The 22,912-nt window shown below is 41.4% G+C and overlaps 1 protein-coding gene across 3 annotated transcripts in view; it reads right to left on the bottom strand.

Annotated features, from left to right (window-relative positions):
- Positions 1-22,912, bottom strand: part of LOC111871835 (neuroligin-4, X-linked) — a 756,550-nt gene that overhangs the window by 181,167 nt on the left and 552,471 nt on the right. For all 3 annotated transcript variants that reach the window (XM_033754434.1, XM_023865206.2, XM_033754432.1), the window contains exon 3: positions 10,099-10,141. The gene's annotated coding sequence lies outside the window, so the exon portion shown is untranslated. The remainder of the gene's footprint in view (positions 1-10,098; positions 10,142-22,912) is intronic.

Genomic DNA, 22,912 nt, shown 5'->3' with positions numbered 1-22,912 from the left:
ATCTTACACATTCGGTAGGACTCCTTGGGCGAGTGATTAGCTCGTCGCAAGGCCTCTACCTGTAGACAAGCACAGAAAAACGCACACAAACATCCATGCCCTGAGTGGGATTCGAACCCACGATCCCGGCTTCCGAGCGGGGCAAGACAGTGAATGCGTTAGACATATCGGTTACGGTGACCAGCCTTAGCAAATTTTACCATTATTTCATTATTCGTCGGCAATAGATGACGAACTATGTGGGAGTGTATATATTGATGCGTTTTCATAGAATTACATAGTAAAAGTTCTGACTGGAGATCCTCGTTTCACTTCTGGCGGAAAATGTGGGTAAATCCTGGGCAACAAAATGCGATTTGATGTTCCTGGTATAGATGCGACTGCGAGCCTGGCTCCAAATAAATCCACTCAGCCCCCAGAGCTGATCCAAGCTGCTGGCTGAAACATTTATTGGATTTAAAGAGCAGAAGCGGAGAAATGGCACCCCGTGGAATGTTTCTCCAACTGTGGCCAAAAGGTATTTTGAGTTTGCATGGCGAGAATAGTATTCCTGTCTCCGGCTTTGCTCTTATGAACCAATTCATGCTGCGGTTCGTGAATTATAAGCCAGTTCAGCGGGATTTTGAGATATTTTTATCTCTCTTTAATTGAATTGCTCAGTTATTTAAAGGGGAAAAGGGAATATGTCAACAATCAGACACGTTTCCTATCTACATATTCGATTGCATTCATTATCAAAATATACAAGCGAGGTACCTTGGTACTTTTCACTCTGTTTGACAAATTTTTGCTGAAATATTTTCAGAGCACTTAATTACAGAATAATACACTGCTTCCCTCTTTCATAACAATGTTATTTTCGTATCAGTTTCATGATCATTTTAGTGTTCAGTTATCTGTGCTAAAATACTGTGTGACGAATTCACTGAGATAATTTGGTAGTTAAAAATACATTGCATTGCAACATAGATGCTGAAATATATTAATATATGTGATATAGATGCAAGTAAAGAAATTCTCTGAACTGTTATGAAATTAAACTGAGTCAGTAGAATTTTTTGCACCAGAAGTAAACCACATCCTTCGTCCAGATTGTTCTTAATTACTTGTCAGTATTGCATTCAGTAGTACCGGAACATACAGTGTGTTCCGTTCAAACTTCCCACATTTTAATTAATCAATGTGAACAAATTGCGATAAATTATGGATTATAATTAACACTAGATGAAAGAAAAACTCAAAGAATTTAATTTCCGTTTTTCTTCGGTGAAGCTACAGTATCTGGCGGCGTATACCTTGACATGTTAGAACAGTTCCTGTATCCCTAGGTAGCCGATCTGCAGCCTAACATAGTCTCCCAACAAGATGGAGCACCCCACATTGGAGTCTCGATGTTGGGAGGTCCCTCAATATCACCTTCCAAGATCGCTGGATTGGACGTGGCGGACCAATTCGGTGGCCACCACGTTCACCGGACCTCACTCCGTTCGATTTCTTCCTCTGGGGCTACGTGAAGGACCGTGTGTTCGTGCTTTCAGTGAATGACCTCCCAGATTTACGAGTCCGCATCCGTGAAACCACTGCTACTGTACCAATGAACATGTTGGAAAGAATGTGGCAAGAAATTGAATACAGATTGGATATTGTTCGTGCTACCAATGGTGCACATGTAGAGGTTTATTAGTGTGTCAAATAAAATTTTTTAATTGTTCTTGTATTTCCTGTAGCTTCATTTTCCTACCATTCATACTTTCTGTTCTAATATCTATAAAATGTGGGAGGTTTGAATGGAACATTCTATATTTTGAAGAAATAATAAAATGCGATTCTAATTTATTGTCGGGGTTTCCGTGGTATATAAACGGAAACCCCGACAATAATTTAAAATCATGTGGTGCTACCGAAATTAAGAAATCGAAGTATAGTCATACAACTAAAATATAAATTGACAATGAAGATCTTAATTGCCGACGTCAGGGATGATGTTGAAATGACGTGGTACTGCAAATAATTTTCACTGTTGTTTTCCTGTAATGTTTTAAACGGTATCCGCTAAACTGTTTTAACGAAATAGAGAAGAACAAGGAAAAGAGAGGGAATAAAAGGTGAAAGCCTTGAAAAGGAATATAAAAAAATGAGAGACGGGTCAAAGGTATAAATGAGGTAAACAAGGAAAGAAAGTAAGCGGGAGAAGAAGCTTCGACGGAAATTATTTTCCTTGAGAGAATAAATTTGATATTCGATATGTAACTTTGGATGGCTGATCGCTCTCTCACAAGGCTTCTGCGTCCAGAGGTAAATAGAACAGAGGAAACTCAGGCATATGTGAAAGATCCAAACAGGACTCGTACACATGATCCCGATTTATGAGGAATAACAAATATTTGCTTATTATATAAGCTGAAATTGGTCTATTTCTCGAACCTCATTGGCTTTGTTCATAGAAATGCGTGGCTTTCGTTTCGGAATGTACAATTACATGAAGGTTCTAATGAGAAGGTAACACATTCTTGCTACCGTTTAGCTTCTGTGTCAAGATACCTTTAAACTTAACACCTAATCTTGCAGATATTAACATCACGTTTCACAACTTAATTTCAAGAAGTTACGAACTTTAGATTTCAGGCTTATGTTTCGGACTAAACGGAAGTAAAAGTTGTTCCCAACCTTAATCTCCTTCAAATATTCTAGCAAACACTTACAAAGCCATGCTCCGGTGTGCTGAGCTGCAAACAGGGGTACGAGGTCTAAGTGTAGAGCCACACCCCTCAATTCACCGACTGCATTAAGGATAGATTAGTCTGACTGTTACTTTGTTCAGAGGCGTCTAATTATTTAATGAACAAAATGACGAAAATTAACACATTTCCGCGCCAAGGATTCGGTTTTAAGTTTATAATTTGAAGGGTGTATATGAAGTTTCGAATATGAACGTAAAAGACGCTCGTTTTGAAATTAGGTTTATTTAAGGGAAGAGAATTGCACATGATTACTGTGAAAACCCTTAAAAATAAATTGCTTCTTGTGTGAGCAAGTTGGTGTAAGTGAATGATTTATATTTCTACATGGAAAGTGCCTGGTACGCATCTCGACCATGTTACTGGCTACATCGAAAGTTCGGTTTCCATAGAGAATTTCTTGACCAACTAAATGGGCTAATTATAAACATTGCAAGGTCTCTACATCTTGGCGATTTTTGGAAATATCACTACTCTGAAATTGGATAAAATGAAGGACTGAAGAATAAATAAGAAGTTCTGAGAAGAGAGAAGATAACGAAAGTGGGGGAAATAGTGAAACGCACTACATTTCGGGGGGGNGGGCAGAGAGAGAGAGAGAGAAGAAGTGGTGGTCGTAGTGAGAGACACTACATTTTCGGGGGGGGGGAGAAAATATATCTCCGATTTTGAAGGTTCCTAGACAGTGCTCGCTCGTCCTTGTGGTAGAGGCAATGAATATGATCGGAATTCATTCTTTTGTATGACGTTGGGAGACCTTACGTTATAGTGAAATTTGATCTAACTTTGGGAGAGCTACATTAGAGCGAAATTTTGATGTTACCATTAGGAAGGTTGCATTTGAAGCAGACAGTATGAAGTGAAAAGAACTAATCGCTCACTTTCCTTTATACGACACTGACTGCGCAGAAAACAACGCCTCCAACAAGTATTCGTAGCCGCGGGAACGTGTTTACCGAGCCGTTACCTAACAACGATAGAGGATACGCAAACAGACTCAGAGACTCTCCTTTGATACAACACGGACTGCATAAAAACGACACCTAAATAATCTTTAAATTGTTGCGTATATTTGTTGCCGCGTGAACGTATTTACCGAGTCGTTGTTTAGCAACCATAAGAGGAATACACGTAAAGAAGCACCGACTGATGGGAGAAATTTATAAGGTATGCCGCTGAGATGGGCTCAGGTTCCATGATATACATATCAAGTTTAGTGAACATGCGTTCAGGCATTAAAATTTGAGAAGGGTGTACACTGATACACAGACACAGGGAGCGCAAGGTAATTTCTGAGCCTGCTTTTCTTTTTTAGAAAAAGGAAAGTGGGTTAAAAACGGATTATTGCTTGTAGGAATGAATGAAAAATTATATGAATGAATTTTCGTGGGAATGGAATTGGCCCGGACAATCGAGAAAGGGTATTTTAAAAAAATTTTACAAGTCAGTTCATTGAAGCGAAAGTACCCCCAGGGGCGGTAAATATATCTTTGTTTCCATATCTCTCCCTCTAACTTAATTCCCGCTGTTGGGAACCCTTGTATAGTTCCGTTAATACGGTATGTTAAAGCTGGTAAAAATTTTGCCCTAAGAAGCAGAAGTTCCTACTACGCGAGGGACGATATTTCGGTAATCTGGAAGGACAGACAGAAAGAGAGAGAGAGAGGTATATACTCTGCTAAGTTACACAAACTTCTCCATCATGTGGAGGATGTTTTAGACCTCCGTTATACGTGAAACAGTTTATCTCGGATCAAGTGTAAGTAGGGAGATTAATCGGGAACTCAGAGAAACAGGACTGGTTATGCTGCCTGAGCTAACGTGAGCCGTGGATCCTTGCAGCGGTGTTTTATTGCTTTATGGGTTGTGGTGCACAGACTAGCAAACCAAGACAATTCGCTTCTGGAGTATTTACTGATGTTCTCCGACCATTACCGCAAAACTAAACGTCTCCAGTTCAGTTCCTGTCAGAAGAAACGGTAACTGCGAGGGAGTTACAGTGAAAGGGGTGAACATGGTAACTCATTTATCGATATGTTATTGCTTAACTCAATGCCCACAATTCAAATATAATGACAACTCAAGAAACGACACTAACAAGAACGTGTACTATAGCGCCTGGGGATAGTGTCCGAGTAAAACCTTGATACAGCGGAGAGGCCAATTGTCACAGTGCTGCGTTACTAGAATGTTACAATTCTTCAATAAAAAAACTTCTTGGTTTGAGTCCGCAAGCAAACTATACCGACCGATCGACCGTCGTTTGTCGGCGAAGTTAATGCCAACTTTAGCGGATAGAGGGTGTCGCATGGTCAGCGCAACGAATCCTCACCATCATTAATCTCGGTTTTCTAGACTGGAGCCGCTATTTCCTTGAAGTAGTTCCACAGTTATCCTCTCGAGGCTGAGTGGACCCCATTCCAGACCCCCAACTTCTCAAAAAAAATCTGGTAGCTTCGGGAATNGCTTCGGGAAATGAACCCTGGACCTCTGACCCTGTAGCTAGGAACTTTGACCGCTAGACCACAGAGGCGGTCATTTTTCACTAAAGAGGATGAAAATATTCCGAGTCGAAGCTTAGAGAACTCTAGATAAAATAAAATACATTACCATTCCGTGGAAACTGTAGAACAAGGGGAAAAGTGTCTAGTGCATTAGGCTGACTTGGGATTACAGTCGGCTATATTATCAATCATCAGTTCTGTTAAACTACACTGAAAATAACTTTATTTCACAGGTAAGAAGATAAACTTGCCATTCTGTTCAGTTAATTAAAAAGTACGACATGAACAGAAACTGGGGGAGTGGAGGTATAGACCCACCCTTCCTGACCTCTGAACTAGATGGAGGCATGTACAGTTTCACGCCCCGCTCGCTTTTAGTCNGTCCAGGGAAAGAGCCCCTGCTACTCATTGGATAGGAGGCTGGTTTGGGCCCAGAGACGGTCTGGACGCTATGAAGAAGAAAACGAGAGGTAATGGGAAAAACTAATAACCTACTTTCCATGCACTACACATTCAACATTTCATACTGTAAGGATGGCATAGTAAACATAGCATCCAACAGATTTTCTATTGTTGCGTGTGAGCCGTTACCTAGTGACGGTCGTATCTTCTAGCTCCACTATTCAGGCTTGTTGGGTTGACAGAGAACAGGATAATTTCATATGCCTACGTTTATTTTTTTTAAATAGGGAAAGTAGGTTAAAAATCTCTTGGCACTAACGAGACTCGAACCCCTGTATTCCAGTTCGTAGGCCGTCGCTATACCTACTGATACAATTTCCAGTTACAAGCTTCTAAAATTTATCTGCAATAAGACGTATTATATAAATTAGTAAATGGTTACACTGAACAATTTATAACTTAACAAATGATATTCGATCAATCCCCAAATTGCCACTAAGAAACTTAAAGGAAATTTCAATTGAAATTTTGAATGGAGAAGATTTCGAAGTCAACTTGGAAACAAGGGTCTACACGAAATTATAATGATAATGCTAATATTATAATAAACCTTCAATTTCCTTAAAAGACAAGGACTATCTTGTAAGATTTGAGGTTTCCACGGCGGAGACTATAAAGATAACAGTCTTCTGGGACATGCCATCTTGTAGATGTTGCGTTAACCGACGTTTCGGAGGAACATATTTCCTCCATCTTCAAGGTAGAAGAAAAAAGAAAAAGTCCGCAAGCGAAGAACCAGCTCACGCTTCTGTATTACCAGGAGATGAATCCTGTATCTAGCTTGCAAATCTCTGAAAGCCATCAGTGTTCTGTTCTGCCCAGAAGAAAGACGCAGAAGCTCAGGACTGTAATCTGCTGGTTGTCTATCCATCACTGGATCGTATTTCCTAGAGCAATGGTTTCTCTCTCATGCCACAGTAACCCGCTGTCTCTCTGTGTCCTTCTATATCATTGCCAGCCATGACACATTGCAGCTTTATGAGACTGAGTTTCTTTTAGAGCTATTTGACTTGTCCCCGGAGCTCATCCTTTCTGCTCCCATCTTTTCTTCAGCACTTTGTTTTCTCATCTTCTTTCCCCCAGTTCCCTCAGTCGATGTGTTTCGGATGAAATGATGTAGATATTGGAAGTCACTGACAAGTCAGAGCCAATACACTGAAACTGGACCCGCAAGTATTATTGGCCTCTCTGCAAGTGAAACAGCTCTTAAGGTTCGGCCACACAGAGCGCTACGCTATGTTCGCTACGTACGCTACGTACGATGTGTACACTCTGCGACGCAGCTAACATAGGGAACATAGAGTACGTAGCGCACGGAAGTCTGTGTGGCCAGTCACATTGGCAATAACGGGAGATATTTTTCTGTTCGTATAGCGAACATAGCGTACGTAGCGTGCCTCACGCACGTGGCCCTCTGTGTGGCCTAACATTTAGCGAGGTCCTGACACGTTTGTGCTGGCACACATATACTTAAAAAGCAGAGTTATTTATACTTCAAATGTTGACGTTTATTTCAATAGTGTTCTTCTTTCATTATTGTGGTACTAGCACGGACTGTGAATTAATTCAATAATAAAGTTATAAAGTTTGCACTGTGCCTAATTACTACGCTACAGAAAACATAGATGTCGTTGTCGTATAGCTCCAAGCCTTCCAAATTTTGGGGATGGATGAAGGTGATTGGTCAAAGCAAAACTCTTGTACCTAGACCCTTTCAGTGTCTATTCATTAGGAGGATTACATGGTAGGACTCATTCGTGGCCTGGCAAGCATTTCCCTGGAATTCGCCTGAACTACTGAGGTAAATCATGGAAAAAATTCGAGATATTCTGTGTGTGAGCCCAGATTCGCTTTATACAGCTCCAAATATCAGACGCTTTAGTGTTTCAGGTCGCGGTTGTTCCATTTTGTTCCCCTGGCTCGAGAAGCCAAGAGTGTGACATGTGTAGTTATGCAGACAGTCGCGCAGAAGAGGCTAGCAGCAGATTGCCCCAAAGCTGGTAACTACGTAGCTACATGACTATATTGTTCACACCAAGAATGCCACACGTTAAAAGTGTTACAAACAAATCAGATGTTAGTTTGAACTCTGTAGGTAAGCAAAAAAGGAAAGGTATCCCTGTAACAGGCCGTGGAGGCCAATAGGGTTGTGAGATGTTGAGTTTCCCACATTTTCTAGACAATCGGCTCATAGATGGCGGTAAAGTTGTCAGCCTCACGCGCCGGCCGCCCTTTAACCCCAAGAACATTCAAAGAATATTCATGGTACTCATTTCTGTTAGAGGCTGAGTCGACCCCAGGGCCATAGTGCGGCTGGAAGGATTACGTAAATTGAAAAAATCCAATGACCTCATCGGGACTTGATCCCGCGACCTTCCGGCTTGTAGCATAGTGTCTCAACCAACTACGCTACCGCGTGCCCCTGTTTGAACTGTGTATGTGGAGAAAACTGATGTATCTTGATTCACGTAAGATAAGATGAGCTGCCATTCTAGAAATGCATATTCTGTTATATCTTGGTTCCTGAGAATTGCACAGGATTCTGTTTTAGGGCCCACAGTACTGGGAGTCGTGTCTATTCGTGAGTCAGCGTCAGCTCGTTGTGCCTCTACAATTAAATGAAATTTGGTATTGTGTGCACACACTCTTATTTTTAATGTAATTTTGACGGATATTGATCAGTTATCATTCTTCATATGAGGATGAAATTGGAAATCTATTCATTAAAATAGAAAACCTTACCACAAAATATACGTGTACATGACACAAAATATACGCATTTGTTTTCTTAAGTGTTTACTTCATTGTGCTGGCTAATCCTTAAAAACAAGCAAGGGAATTGAAACTTGACGTCATTGTCTTATCGTTGGTGTGTCTGATCTTCGTCAGTAGACCTGTAGCTACAACAAATGAACACGATGGCCGAATAAGGGTGCTTAAAGACAAAGGACGCATTTAGAAAGTATGCGTAAAAGTAAAGCTCTCCCTCTAACACGCCGTGAAGGCCATAAATTTGTGACACGTCGAGGGTCCCACATTTTATAGAAAATCGACTCACAGATGGCCGTAAGGTTTTCAGCTTTACACACCGGCCACTCTTTCCCCCAAAGGAGGATTCATGGTACTAATTTCTGTTAGAAGCTGAGTGGAACCCAGTGTCATATTGCAGTTGGAAGGAATAATTAAGTTGAAAAATTTAACGACATCAACTGGGATCGAACCTGCGCCCTCCGGCTTGTAGCGTAGTGCTTCAACCAACTACGCTACCGCGTGCCCCGGGAAAATGTGCGTACATCATGTAATTTATCTGACTATATTTGATTCCATTTATTAATCCTAGTACTATTAGTGGTAATAGCAGTAACACCTGCCTGTTTGTGACCAGTGGTTAATGAAGTCACTGTTGAAGCTGACGTTACTGATTTAGTGTGGATGACGTCCTGCATTTTTGCACACAATTATGATAATGAGCTATCTGAGTATGATATAGCAAGCTGAGGAGAAGCTGACGTAATGACATGAGAGGCTGACATCAGCAGAGCCGCGAGATATGCTACGTGCTACCTGAAGCTGAAGGGATGCAGGCAAACGGCATGTAACAGGGGACATACGTAACTAAGCGGAGCCCGAGCAAGTAAAGAAACTAAAAGTTATGGCTTTGGTTTGGGCTTAATTGGCGTGATTTTCATATCTACTTTCGTGAAAATCGGTTAATTGCTTCAAAAGTTGAAATGGGGAGTAACCCAAATACATATACACAAACACACAAATATAATACATGGTGATCACATAAGCTCACTTATTTTGTTAAGGAATAAAACAGGCTAAAACCTTGTATGGGCATGTACTGTCTTCGCTCGCTTAGAAACCGGGATCGTGGGTTCAAATCCCACTCAGGGCATTGATGTTTAGTTTGTGTGTGTGTTTTTTTCTGTGTTTTTGTACAGGTACAGGCCTTGCGACGAGCTGATCACCCGCCCAAGGAGTCCTATCGAACGTGTAAGATCTAGAAAAAAACAGAAGTGAACTGAGAAGTTCAAGGAGATATGCCTAGGCCCACTGGGGCTGTAGTGCCAAAGGAAAAAAAAAACTTGTTTGATGATAAGCAATTTGACAGTGCACATCTTTACGAACGGAAAGTACGGACTGCAAGAGTACAAATACACGTACATTAATACTCAATTTAGAGAGACAAGCAGAAGAAGCAGAAGAATAATGAAAGTTTCGTTCCATTTGAGAGGTCATTATGAATTAATCGTCCACGAAGATTACAAGACGGTATTACAAGAGAAAACAGATTAGTTCACTAAATTATTAAAAACTCATTTCTTTGGAGAAGAGATTTCAGATGGAGAAAAATCTGAGAGAGACAAACGTAACGTTTCAGTACTTACGTTCTGAGTGACGTGATGAATGGTTTAGCAATGTTCCTGGTTCCTGAAAAGTGAAAAGCAAATAAGTACAACCTGACAACATGTCATGAATAAATGTACTGAGTCGTCTGGATAAACCAGATCTCTGGCGATAGACAGTGAAGTTTCAGAAGCACTAGAAGCTTTCAGAAGCCTGCCCCGGGTGATTATGTTGATGGATAATTTGGTGGAATGAAGATTGGCAGGGGAAACCGAAGTACTCGGAGAAAACTGGCCCCAGCGCCACTTTGTCCACCACAAATGCCACTTGACCAGACCCGGGATCGAACCCGGACCACCGCAGTGGGAAGCCAGCGACTAACCGCTTGAGCTATGGCGCGGCCTTTCAGAACCACTAACACCACAGCATGACACAGGATACGATCTTCATCCAATTGCATCTGGCCGCAAACCCACAACTTCAGTCCTTCAGATTTGTTTTCAAGCCAATTGCCAATCTCCTACTTAGTCTTCTAAGTGGCTGCTTTCTGAGATGTATCCCCGAAAATTCTCTACTTTGTGCTTCAGTAAATTGACAGCATGTCCTTAGAAAGTCTATCCAGGTTCCTAGACTTAATACAATTTTATGTTACAGAAAACTTTGCGGAAAAGGGTTGTTAATCTACGCCATTATCAAAAGGTAGGGACGGACGGTAGCACAGTTATTTGAGGCAATATGCTACAAGCCGGAAGGTAGCGGGTTCGATTCACGATGATGTAATTTTATTTTTCAATTCACCTAATACTTCCAGCCGCACTATGGCCTTGTGATCGACTCAACCTGTGACAGAAATGAGTAGCATGAATATTAATGTGGTGGGGGGGGGTAAAAGGAGGCCTGAGCGTAAGGCTGACAACCTTACCGCCATCTGTGAGCCGATTTTCTATAAAATTTGGAAACCTCGAAGTTTCACAATCCTATGGGTCTTCACGGCGTGTTACAGGGATAGCTTTGCCTTTCTTTTAACCTAATACGCAAGGTATCCGCGAATGTTCGTTTAGTACATTGGCACCAATCTTTGTTATATGGAGACCGCTTTCTCTTTCCGCAACTTAAGAAAAGGCAATGCTTTGGGGACGAAGGGTCCTATTTTAGGTGGGAAATCTCTTTCAGAACTTCTGTTTAGAAGACTAAAGTGGGGGGGGGGGGATGATAACATTAAGTTAGATCTTAGAAACATAAGTTGATAGGATGAGAAATGGAGATGGTTGGCTCAGGGCTGTATACAACGTTGGTAGGGTCTACTAGCGGTTTGCATTTCAGTTTACGCTGTTCTAGTGTCAGTGGACCTACCTACGTCCTGGCAAAACTATTATTTCCTTCAAAATTTCTCTTCTTTTTCACAATTTGTACGACGTAGTTTTGCATAAAATGAAAGGATAATGGAGAGATTAGGTCACCTCATATTCGCTCCTACTTATTACTTTAAAATTACCAAACGTTGTCTGCATTATATGCCGCCGGGAAAATCTGAATTTGACCAGCATCACATTAGCATAAACCTTAATTTACATGAAACTGAGAGGGAACTTAGCCGTATTTCTCCACAACGGATCACCTTAATGAACACAGACTATCGGATAAATGATGTCATTCTCACGATTGTGTTCTTAAGGGCCTTATGCACTGATGTAGAGTTACTGGACACCATCTTCAGTATCATTTAAAAGTGTAGATATTATTTTAAACTTGTTTCGGTAAAGATCTGAAAGATGTTTGGATGTGGCATTCTCAGAGAGATGATTATCAAGAGTTCTGCAGCGTTAGATGCAACGTCAGGTACTCCAACGTTTCAGATAAACTAATTTCCTCCATCTTCAGAGTTGAAAAAATTATAAATAGCAAGAAGCTGAGCTTCTAATGGGGAGACAATTTGCAGCTCTAACGAAAGTTCGTTGCTTATTTATAGTAACAATGGAATTGTACTTGTAATTAACGAGAACTCAATACAAACGAAGTATGAAAACCTCTAACAGCGTAAATGAGAAGGCTGCAAGTTTGGAATTGGCATTACCACTCCTGTATGGTTTCCTCGCTTTTAATGGGGCTACATTCCGTTCTGTAAGAAATTAAATCTAAGTCGACCACGCGGTCACTTTCTCGAAACCACAGGAATCTCAGCAAAGTAAAATGGAACGTACTGAGGCGTCTCACTAGGGACTCTTATCAGTGGGGACTGAAGCTCTGATGTGAGTTTCGAGCAAGGGAAATATATCACTAGTGAGGCTTACAGACAACAGAACTCAATTGCGTTCGTCGCTATTAGTGTTAAACATAATTTTAAACCGTATAATTTATGTAGCGCCGGAAATGATAAATTGGAAACTTCATGGTCGTGGCCCATTTAAAGTTAGTACCACACTTTCTGACTGGAGAGACGGAGGAAAACTCATAAAATCAACCGGCCTTAAGGTACGTATTTGAACCTGGGTTATAATCTAAGTATTATCCCAACATTTACGTGTATGGACTGAGAATAACCACAGGCAGTGTTGTGGCCAGGATTCGAACAGAGTATCTCCTGAGTAGAAGTCTAGAACATTACCACTGCATGGTACTGTCCAGTACTGAAGTGGTTGAAACGTTATGATGGGGCTACGTGTAACCAATATGGGTGGGGTGGGGGGAGCTAATTGCGGGAAGCTTCAGAGCGGAGAAAGTGCTCGTGGTTGTCAAGTGGTCGCTTAGCAGACGGGAGATAAGAGGGTAATATTTCAGAGGATCTCAGGTCACGAAGATGAAAGCTGGATCGATTTGGTATCGCGATTGCGTTCAGTGAAGGCTTCCGGCATTAGTGCTATCCGATATTGGGATTCTGCTCCCAGTGATGTAATGGCTACAGAATTATAATTCTAACCGTCGACGCAACAATACTTCATTAATTATTTATTTATATAGCACGCACTATATGCTTTGACCTCGAATGGGTCCTCTTCAGGTACTGCATGTTTCACACATACTACAGCAATAGAATTTGAGGATCTTGCAACACTTGAAGAGGACTCATTTGAGGTCGAAACATGTAGTGCGTGCTACATAAATAAATAAATAATAAAATATTTTTGTGTTGACAGTAAAAAATATATTTGTATATATGCAACAAGCCTGTCACGGTAGCCGAGCGGTCTAAGGCATGTACTGTCTTCGCTCGCTTGGAAACCGGGATCGTGGGTTCGAATCCCAATCAGGACATAGATGTTTAGTTTGTGTGTGTGCGTTTCTCTGTGTTTGTGTACAGGTAGAGGCCTTGCGAAGAGCTGATCACCCGCCCAAGGAGTCCTACCGAATGTGTAAGATCTAGAAAAACGGAAGTGAACCGAGAAGTTCATGGAGGTAGGCCTAGGCCCACTGGGACTGTAGTGCCAAGGAGAAAAATATGCAACAGGATGCATTCCTTAAATATAAAAAAATAGAAAATGCTGACAGTATTTTAAAAAAATATCAGCTCAACAGTGCTCTAATTATGTGTTAATTGTTTTTTTTTTAATTCGCTTAGTGGGGGCTGGAGTTCAACTGTGTTCACTTAGGACGGCGGCCACTGATTGGCCTATTGCACATTCCCCGGGTGATTATGATGATGGAAAATTTGGTGAAATGAAGATTGGCAGGGTAAACCGAAGTACTCAGAGAAAACCCGCCCAAGCGCCACTTTGCCGCGTTGGGAAGCCAGTGACTAATTGCTCGAGTTATGACGCGGCATAATTATGTGTTAGTCGACTATGTAAAATTTGATTAGTAAAGGCAATGTAATTCCTGTACAGGCTAGCAAGAGGATAAATAATTCATGACTTCAAATTTCGTTTTATGAAACCGTAAGATGTTGATCCGCACGTAAAGTACATTACATTGTTAATGGCTAGATTGGCCGTGCCACATACTTCCAAATTTGCGTTCTTTATATATTTGGCTTCAAAATGAAAAGGTTAAACAAAAAGATTTCTTTTACACCAATAGCCGGAATGAAGAAAGGTTCATAGTTGTTTTCACTAAGTTAATTTGACAACGCTGATCATCTTCGATTAGAAAGACAATTCTGAAAAATGTTAGGATGCATAATGAAAGACATAGTCAACGTCTAATTTAAAACACAAATCTAAATATTCATCACAGAAATTTAGGGAAACGTTGAAAGATCTCGATTTTGCATGTTTTGTTTACTAAAACGCTCTTCGGAAATCTCGTTGCTGTTTAATCGCCCCGTGAACCAGAAAGAGGCGAAACGTCGGTATTCTGAACCCTCTGTTCCACAATTGTCTGATAATGTGAACACATAACGGAGGTTGCGTTCACTGGGCCCTGGCCACAACAAAGGCATTAGAAAAACTGGAAAAGATCGTAGGACGAGAGAAAGCTATAAAAAGACGAGACCCAAAATAAATGAATATAACTCACGTGTAAAATGACGCGAAACGCTTTACTTTTTCCTTTCGAGTTGCTAATTTCATTCGTTCAGGGAAATTTATATTAAAGACTCCGATAGAAAAAAGTAGAAAGACTGGTGTTAAAATTCTCACAGAGAATGGATGATAACCTGGCTGCCCTGAGGGCCAGGGAGGGACTGCATTATGTTCAAACTATTCCCTACAATATAAGGGTTGTGACATATAGGGGTTAGAAGATTTAGGGTTAGGAATATGGAGACGAGAGATTGAATATTATAAAGGATTGTATGTAAGAGCATAATGTAGCCTGAATGGAATACACAAGACGAGGAGACTTGATCTAAACGTGTGTTTGTGTGTGTGCTTGCGTGGGAGAGTGAGTGAGAGAGAGAGAGAGGAAATACGGCAAGTACTCGCCCAAGGAAGAGAGTGGTAATTCCACCGGATTTTCTTATTTTACCGTACTTGCCGTTGGGAATCAGCTCGTACGTGATTTCAGCATTACCACAACAAGATCAGATTCTGAAGCAGAAATGCGGCCTTTCTCTGACTTCACGAGACGGAAATAGAAATGTGCGAGAGAGTTGTGTTTTCATTAACCAAGGATTCACAAGATGCTTACAACAATATTAATTTATGTTCTCGTAAATAACGCAATTCTGTATCGGAAGCTTTTCAGTAAACATAAATCAAATGAATTTCTATATGGTAAACATAAAGAAATAAAGAACGCCGTCTTCTGGGATGTGGCGCCATGTAGATCTTGTGTGAACTGACGTTTCGGAGGAACGTATCGCCTCCATTTTCAGAGTAGAAAAATGAGTTAGAGAGCAACCAACGTGAACAGGTGGTTACAGATGGATACGTCCCTGAAGGCGATACGTGCTTTCGAAACTTCGGTTCACACAAGATCTCCACGGCACCACGTCCCAGAACATGGCATTCTTCATAGTCACCGCCGCCGTGAAGAACACAGATCATATATGCAACTATAAAGAAATAGAATGTAGAGAATTGGTTTTAGGCCCATTAGCAACTGGGCGGAGTGCCCATCCTTTCGCCTTTCTGTTTGTACTTACGGAACAACTATAGAACTCCTGATGGGTTATTCATGAAGTTTAACATTAGCGAGTTCTACTAAAATTTGTCGATATATTCCAAGTTCGTGTAAAACTTGACGTACATATATCGCGAACGTAGATATTTTTTCCCCCCGTGGCACTACAGCCCCAGTGGACCTAGGCCTACCTCCATGAACTTCTCCATTTACTTTGGTTTTTCTATATCTTACACATTCGGTAGGACCCCTTGGGCGGGTGATCATCTCGTGGCAAGGCTTCTACCTGTACACAAACACAGAAAAACGCACACACACAAATTAACATCCATGCCCTGAGTGCGATTCGAACCCAGGATCCCGGTTTCCAAGCGAGCGAAGACAGTACATGCCTTAGACCGCTCGACTACCGTGACCGGCAGATATTATTACGACAGGAAATAAAAAAAAACATCGAAAAATGCAGTAGAGGAAAATCCTGCCAACGTTCCTTACGGTTTTCAAAATAAATAGGCCTTAGGCCTACATCTCGAAGTTCTATATTTTTCAATCAAAAATGGCTTTCCGATCACGTCAAAATTATCGGAGTCCTTTATTCTCAGCAGTGAACGAGATAACTTGCAGAATTTATTTGTTTATATGTATATAAATATACCACAAGCCGGAAGGTCTCGAGTTTAATTGCCAATGAGATAATCGGATTGCAACATTGCCCTGGGATCGACTCAACCTCTAACAGAAATGAGTACCAGTAATCTTCCTGGGGGCTAAGGGCGGCCGGCGCTTAAGGCTAACAACCTCACCGCCATCTGAGAACTGACTGTCTAGAAAATGTGGGAACCTCGACGTCTCACAGCCCTATGGGCCTCCACGGCCTTTTACATGGATAGATTTACCTTCACCTTTGTGTGTATATAAATATATTAATCAAAATGCCATGTTATATAAGACCATAAGGAAGCTTTGGAGCTTATCTGAATAAACATACCAAATAGCTCAGGACATAACGAATGCTTTGGATTGCCTAGTATTATTACTTCTGTGGAAGGTGCCTATGAAATTTACACAGTAAAGTTCTATACAATTGCTTTACGGGAGTCTATACACTTTTTTGGTAACTTTAACTAATTCAACCTGGGAATTTCGAATTTGGCATATCTTTCGCACTTATATAATCACTGGGGAAGGATATTCACACTATTTTTACATTACACATAGCAAGTTTTGGGGCTGTGGGTTCAGCCGCTCTCCTAGGGGATCACAAGACACTTCAGTGAATGCTAGTTATCTCACAGTTTCACTGATGTCTGTTCTCGGCATCTGTACTCATCGGATATGACAGACAATCCGTGCTCGTCACAAGCAAATTAAGCGCTGTGGTGAGATAGTCAATGAGATGATAAAACGACTCATATATTTCCAGTGAGTTGGCAACAGGGCAGTATGTCTTCCGCTTCAAAGAAATTCCACACAAAATAAATGAACCTCCATCTAAGTTAATTATGTACGAACTACTGTGTTTTATTTCATTCGAGAAGGAAAGTTAAAACGCTAATGTCGTAATTATTCACAGGTTATAGCGTCCAGCTGTATGTCATTGCAATTTATCAATGATTCGAGCAAGAATGTCGGTTGCCTGCTTCTTCAAATTACGTTATAAGTCTGTTACGTTTAGACATCAAACACTGGATGTAATTCTGAACACAAGGTAGATCAGATGCGTAGGCCACTAATTGGCCTATTGTACCTCTTTTTATTTTCTGTGGTGCTACAGCTCCAATTTGGGCCTAAGCCTACCTCCATGAAACTCTCCGTTTCACTTCGGTCTTTCTAAATCTCACACATTCGGTAGGACTCCTTGGGCGAGTGATCAGCTCGTCGCAAGGCCTCTACCTGTAGACAAACACAGAAAAACGCACACAAACATCCATGCCCTGAGTAGGATTCGAACCCACGATCCCGGCTTCCGAGCGAGTGAAGACAGTGCATGCCTTAGACCGCTCGGCTACCGTGACCGGCCTATTGTACCTCTACCGGATGATAAATGATAATGAATATGGAGCAATCGGTAGAATGAGAATTGACAAGGGAAACCGAAGTACTCGGAGAAAACCTGCCTCGGTGCCATTTTGTTCACAAGTCCTACATGACCTGACCTGGGTTCGAAACCGGGCCGCCCCAGTGGGACGTCGGCGACTAACCGCCTGAGCTATGACGTGACCCTCCAGGTAGATTCCTTAACGATCTATAAATTGTGGGTCAGTTATTTTCCTGTAGCAGTTTTATATGTTTCCACATTAAAATATATTTCTTGTAAAGAGCGCCAGTTTCGCATGTTCTAACAATGTTATTGCGTTGTGTGAGTGATATTATGGAAAACGGATCTCATATATATTTGTTTCTTTCTAATACATTCATTTCTTCTCCTCATGGAATGTACGACTCCCAATGTTCTTTATTCGTATCAGATTTTTGAACTAAAACTTCGTAGGTACATCTGCCATAGGCCCATCCTATACTTCCGTTAAACGCACTGACATAGCGTGAAGCTGTACGCCTTACTTATTTATGGAGTTGAGCCCTTCTGGAGGAGCTGCCAATTCTGCAGCTACTCAAGAATTTCCCATTTTATGGAACCCGAAGTTTCATTACCGTGTTCATAAGAGCCCTCCACTGGCCCTCCAATCCATATCATCCCAGCCTATATCTTTAAGATCCATTTTATTAATGTCCACCCACCTACGTCTTGGTCTCCCAGTGGTCTCTTTCCTTCTGGCTTTACCATCAATATCCTACATGCATTCCTTTCTTCCCGCATTCGCGCTACATACCCTGCCCACCTCATCCTCCTTCACTTGATCATTCTAATTATACTTGGAGAAGAGTACAATTTGAAGTTGTACAACAAGATTGGAAAATATTTTAACCTCTATGGGCAGACAATTGCGCAAGAAGCAAGGTGCACGCATATAGAGCAATAGTAACAGACCAATTACTTCCGCAGACAACCTTATGTATGCCATGCTTCGAGGCGAGAACTCATACTATGTTACGTTGTGTCCATAAAACCGCAGTCAGATCTGTTAGCCGTTGCTCATTATACCAGCATTTTAAAGGTAAGTTGAAGGTAAAGCTATCCCTGTAACAGGTCGTGAAGGCTCATAGGGTTGTGAGACGTTGAGGGTCCCACATTATCTAGATAATCGGCTTAGAGATGGCGGTAAAATTATCAGCCTTACGCACCGGCTGCATTTTAAAAGAGAAGGAAATACCGATTTTTAGCATTCGTAATTAGAATGTTTATAGAGCAGAACTGTCATGGCTTTGTTTCGCGGCAGCAGACGTAAGGGAGCAGAACTGTTATGACTTTGTTTCGCGGCAGCAGACGTAAGGGATATTTGCATTCGGAAATACTACACATTTACCAAAAAATTGTAAAAAGAAATAAATATTTTTTTAATTTTTGTTTTATGTTTCTAAAGAAGTAAATATATATATATATATATGTGTGTGTATTTATACATACAAATTAAGTTATTATTTGCATACAGCTATAATAAATAAAAATTACATCCACGAAAAATATAATGTCTCATTGAATTATGGGATGTAAACTACCATTTATGTCATGTCCATGCACTATACAATAACCTAAAACAAAGCTATAATTTTACTTGTCCTATGGTGTGGAGTAAGTAAGTAAAGTTACCCCTGTGCTTAACTAATTAAGCACTACGCCATGAAGGCGTATGGGAGAGTGGATGTATAGATCCACGTTTTCTCGATTTCGGCACTAGTTGAAGGTGAGTGGCCAGCTTCACTCCTCGGCCGCTTTACCCTCGGAGATAGAGCCCCAGGATTCATTTGATAGGAAGTTGGGTGGACCCCAGAGCCGAGCTGGACGACGTGGAGAACCCAAAATTCTTGACCCTATCGGGACTGGAACTCTGATCGCTCAATCGTCCACCCCTTAGCCAGTCACTATACCGCCTGAGATATCCCGGCTCCCTTCTTGTGTATATGAGTGTGAAACTTGTTTTCATGTCATAAGAGAATAATATATTTTCAGGGTTTGAGGAAACAAAATTCTAAGGATAAGGAAAGGTCGCATAAGGACGAAGAAACAGGAGGATTGGAAGGACTACGCAATGAGTAGCTTCATTAAATTGCAATGTTCACAAATTTTTAATAGGACCAAGAAATCAAGGAGGATGAGAAGGACATGTAGTAGGAACATCGAAGAAGAAAGATGCGTAAAGCAATTTAACTTAGGTGAGTTAGGCATAGATGGAAAATAATATTAGAACCACTTTAAATGTATATGAAGCTAGGGCGTGGACTGCATTCAATTGACAGAATGCGGTCCAATGGCAGGCTTCTTTAAACGCGATAATATGCCTTTGATTTTCATAAAATATAGGAAATTTGCTGGATAACTGAGTGACGACCAGCTTCTCAAAAAGAATTCTAATTGAGCAGGTTTCATTCATTCATCTGTAATCTGTCAGACGACAGGTCCACAGTCTCTTCCAAAACAGCCCCTCCACTTGATGCGATCTAGAGCTTTCTCCTTCAAATGAAAATATCCTCTTCTGTCCCCAAGGTCATCCAGCATCTTCTTACGTTTGTGCAGTTTTAAATCTCTAGACATATATTCGGGAGGAATTCTGTTCGAATCTAGTCTAGGACAACGGCTAACCTGACTGAGATTTTTCTTAGCCACTTCGGACAAATGTTGATGTATAAACTCGGTTATTGCGCGGTTATTCCTTCCAGAACATTTCCAAATCTTCATTCAGCAGTCACTCTGCTCCTCGACGCCACACAGTATGACACATCGGCAGTGTCGCAAAACAAACTGCAAAACAGAAACCTGTTCTACTGAGTGAGTCTCAGCGCCGTGTGTAAGCAACAGGAAATGCTCTGCTTTACTGCGCATACACATAACTCCTGGAAGCAAGACCATCATCACAAGCACTCCGATAATTTTCCAATAACAGCATTGTACGGCCTGGAATGTCTAGCACGTCGCGTAGACACGTAAACAATCAGAAGCATGTAAATGCTGCCTGCTTACCTGCCTTGGTCACGGAGCCAGCTAATTCCCACGAGAGGTGATACATGTGTTCACCAGAGACAACTGAATTTCGCTTCCTCCGTGTGAGGAGATCGAGTCGAGAGCCTATTCCGTTAGGAAAACAGCGTGTCAGAGACACTCGTATTAAGGTATTGTGGAATTAATCGCCTTAGTTCGAGTCACACCTAAAGACAAATACGACATTTTAACTGTCCTTACTTGAACGATTTTAAGGCTATCACTGTGAAAAAAAACTGTACCATGCTCTCGTTATATCACAGAAATTGTTATCCCATGGCTTTGAGCATTTCACCCCCTAATACTACATGTGGAAGGAGCCGGGATAGCACAGTTAGTATAACGATTGTCTATGGGCTGGACGGCCGAGGAGTCGGAGTTTCAGTCCCGGTAGGGACGAGATTTTTTTCTATCAAAGTCATCCAGACTGGCTCTTCGAGCTCACAAAGCCTACCATTTAACAAGTACCGGGGGAATTTTCTCCCGGGGTTAAAGCAGCTGGGTCGTGAAGCTGGTAGTATGCAGAGTTCAAGTATCTATACATCAGCTCCCCTTGTATATTTTCCTGGTGTAGTGACTAATTAGCAACGCACAAGGACAATTTTACGATTACATATGAAAAAAATATTCCTTGCAAAATTTCTATTAATTATTTTAGCTACAGTATAAAACTACATTGTAATATCCCTTACTGTAGTGCGCTGGCACACAGGGTAAAGTCCATTGTATATAATGAATATTTCTGTCTTCACAAATATTGGCATTATTTCATTCAAACAGTCAAATTTTACTATATATTCTTTTACTCACTAGACCACCTATGATAGGAAATCCCTCTGAACTGTTTGAGAGCGTAAGTATTTCAGTTACTGCATAAATAAAAGAGTAAAGCTGTTTCCTGTGCTTAACTAATTAAGCACTACTCCATGGAGACGCTTGTGGGAGTGGCTATATAGATCCAAGCATTTTTTTACAGCTGTAGCTGGAGATAAGTGATAATCTTAAAGCCCAGGCCGCTTCAGCCCCAGGGAAAAAGTCCCAGTAACCATTGGATAGGAGGTTGGGTGAGCCCTAAAGCCGGTCTAGGAGACATGGAGAGGAGAAAAATCTTGCCCCTACTGGGACTCGAACTCCGATCCCTCGGCCGTCCAGCCCATTGAAAGTCGCTGTACCGACTGCGCTATCCAGGCTAACCACTGACTAAATACAGTGTACATAATAAGAGGTGTTCCAGTTTTAGATAAATATCATTAACAATTGTCACGCGGGTAGCTCATAACGCGACTTCCGAACCTGTCCCCTGATAACCCGCTTTATATCGACGGTCTACTGTTATTATACTATGACGTTTTTCTGTGGGACGCTTCCCACGCAAACGTGCTTAGAGTTCAATCCATCATGCGAAGATGGTACAACGGGCCCGTCTGGTCTCCACGACAACTGCTCTCTCTCTCTCTCTTCTCGGGGCGACGGACAGACTTGTGTTCCCAGTACAATGCTCGCTGTTCTGCTGTCAGCAATTCGTGTTCAATTACGCAAGTAAATAATAGCAAATAAACTTCGATTATGTGTTTCGACAAAATACTCACACAGTAAAATATACCCTCATCAAACACGGGGTTTACTTTACCCGATAGAAGTGCGTTCGTTGAAACCGCGTTCGACGAGCGTAATATTATATGGGGTGAATAAGGATATGGGGAAAAAAACCGTGGGAAGTAACAGAGAGATAGAGAAAAGAGCATATATATAATGTAATTATTCTAAATTATGAAGAAACTGTGTAGTAACAAAGAATCATTGAACATTTAAGAAGAACTATCCTTATAACAGGACGTGGAAGCCCATAGGNTAGGCCTACCTCCATGAACTTCTCCGTTCACTTCGGTTTTTCTGTCTCACTCATACGGTAGGACTCCTTGGGCGGGTGATCAGCTCGTCGCAAGGCCTCTACCTGTAGACAAACACAGAAAAGGCACACAAACATTCATGCCCTGAGGGGGATTCGAACCCACGAACTCGGCTTCCGAGCGAGCGAAGACAGTGCACGCCTTAGACCGCTCAGATACTGTGACCGGCAGTGTATAAGAATAATATATAACAATTCAGTTCGTACATCACAGGAAACAGATCCGAACCCACGATTCCGGCTTCAGAGAGAGCGAAGACAGTACATGCCTTAGACCGCTCGGCTACCGTGACCGGCAGTGCACAAATATAGCGTTACAAATATACTAATGTTGCTTTATAAAAGATCTGTA

Source organism: Cryptotermes secundus, unplaced genomic scaffold (genome assembly GCF_002891405.2).
Source record: "Cryptotermes secundus unplaced genomic scaffold, Csec_1.0 scaffold428, whole genome shotgun sequence".
In the NCBI taxonomy this organism is placed as follows: domain Eukaryota; kingdom Metazoa; phylum Arthropoda; class Insecta; order Blattodea; family Kalotermitidae; genus Cryptotermes; species Cryptotermes secundus.
The sequence above is the reverse complement of the archived record's forward strand: the minus strand, read 5'-3'. Positions and strand labels throughout refer to the sequence as shown.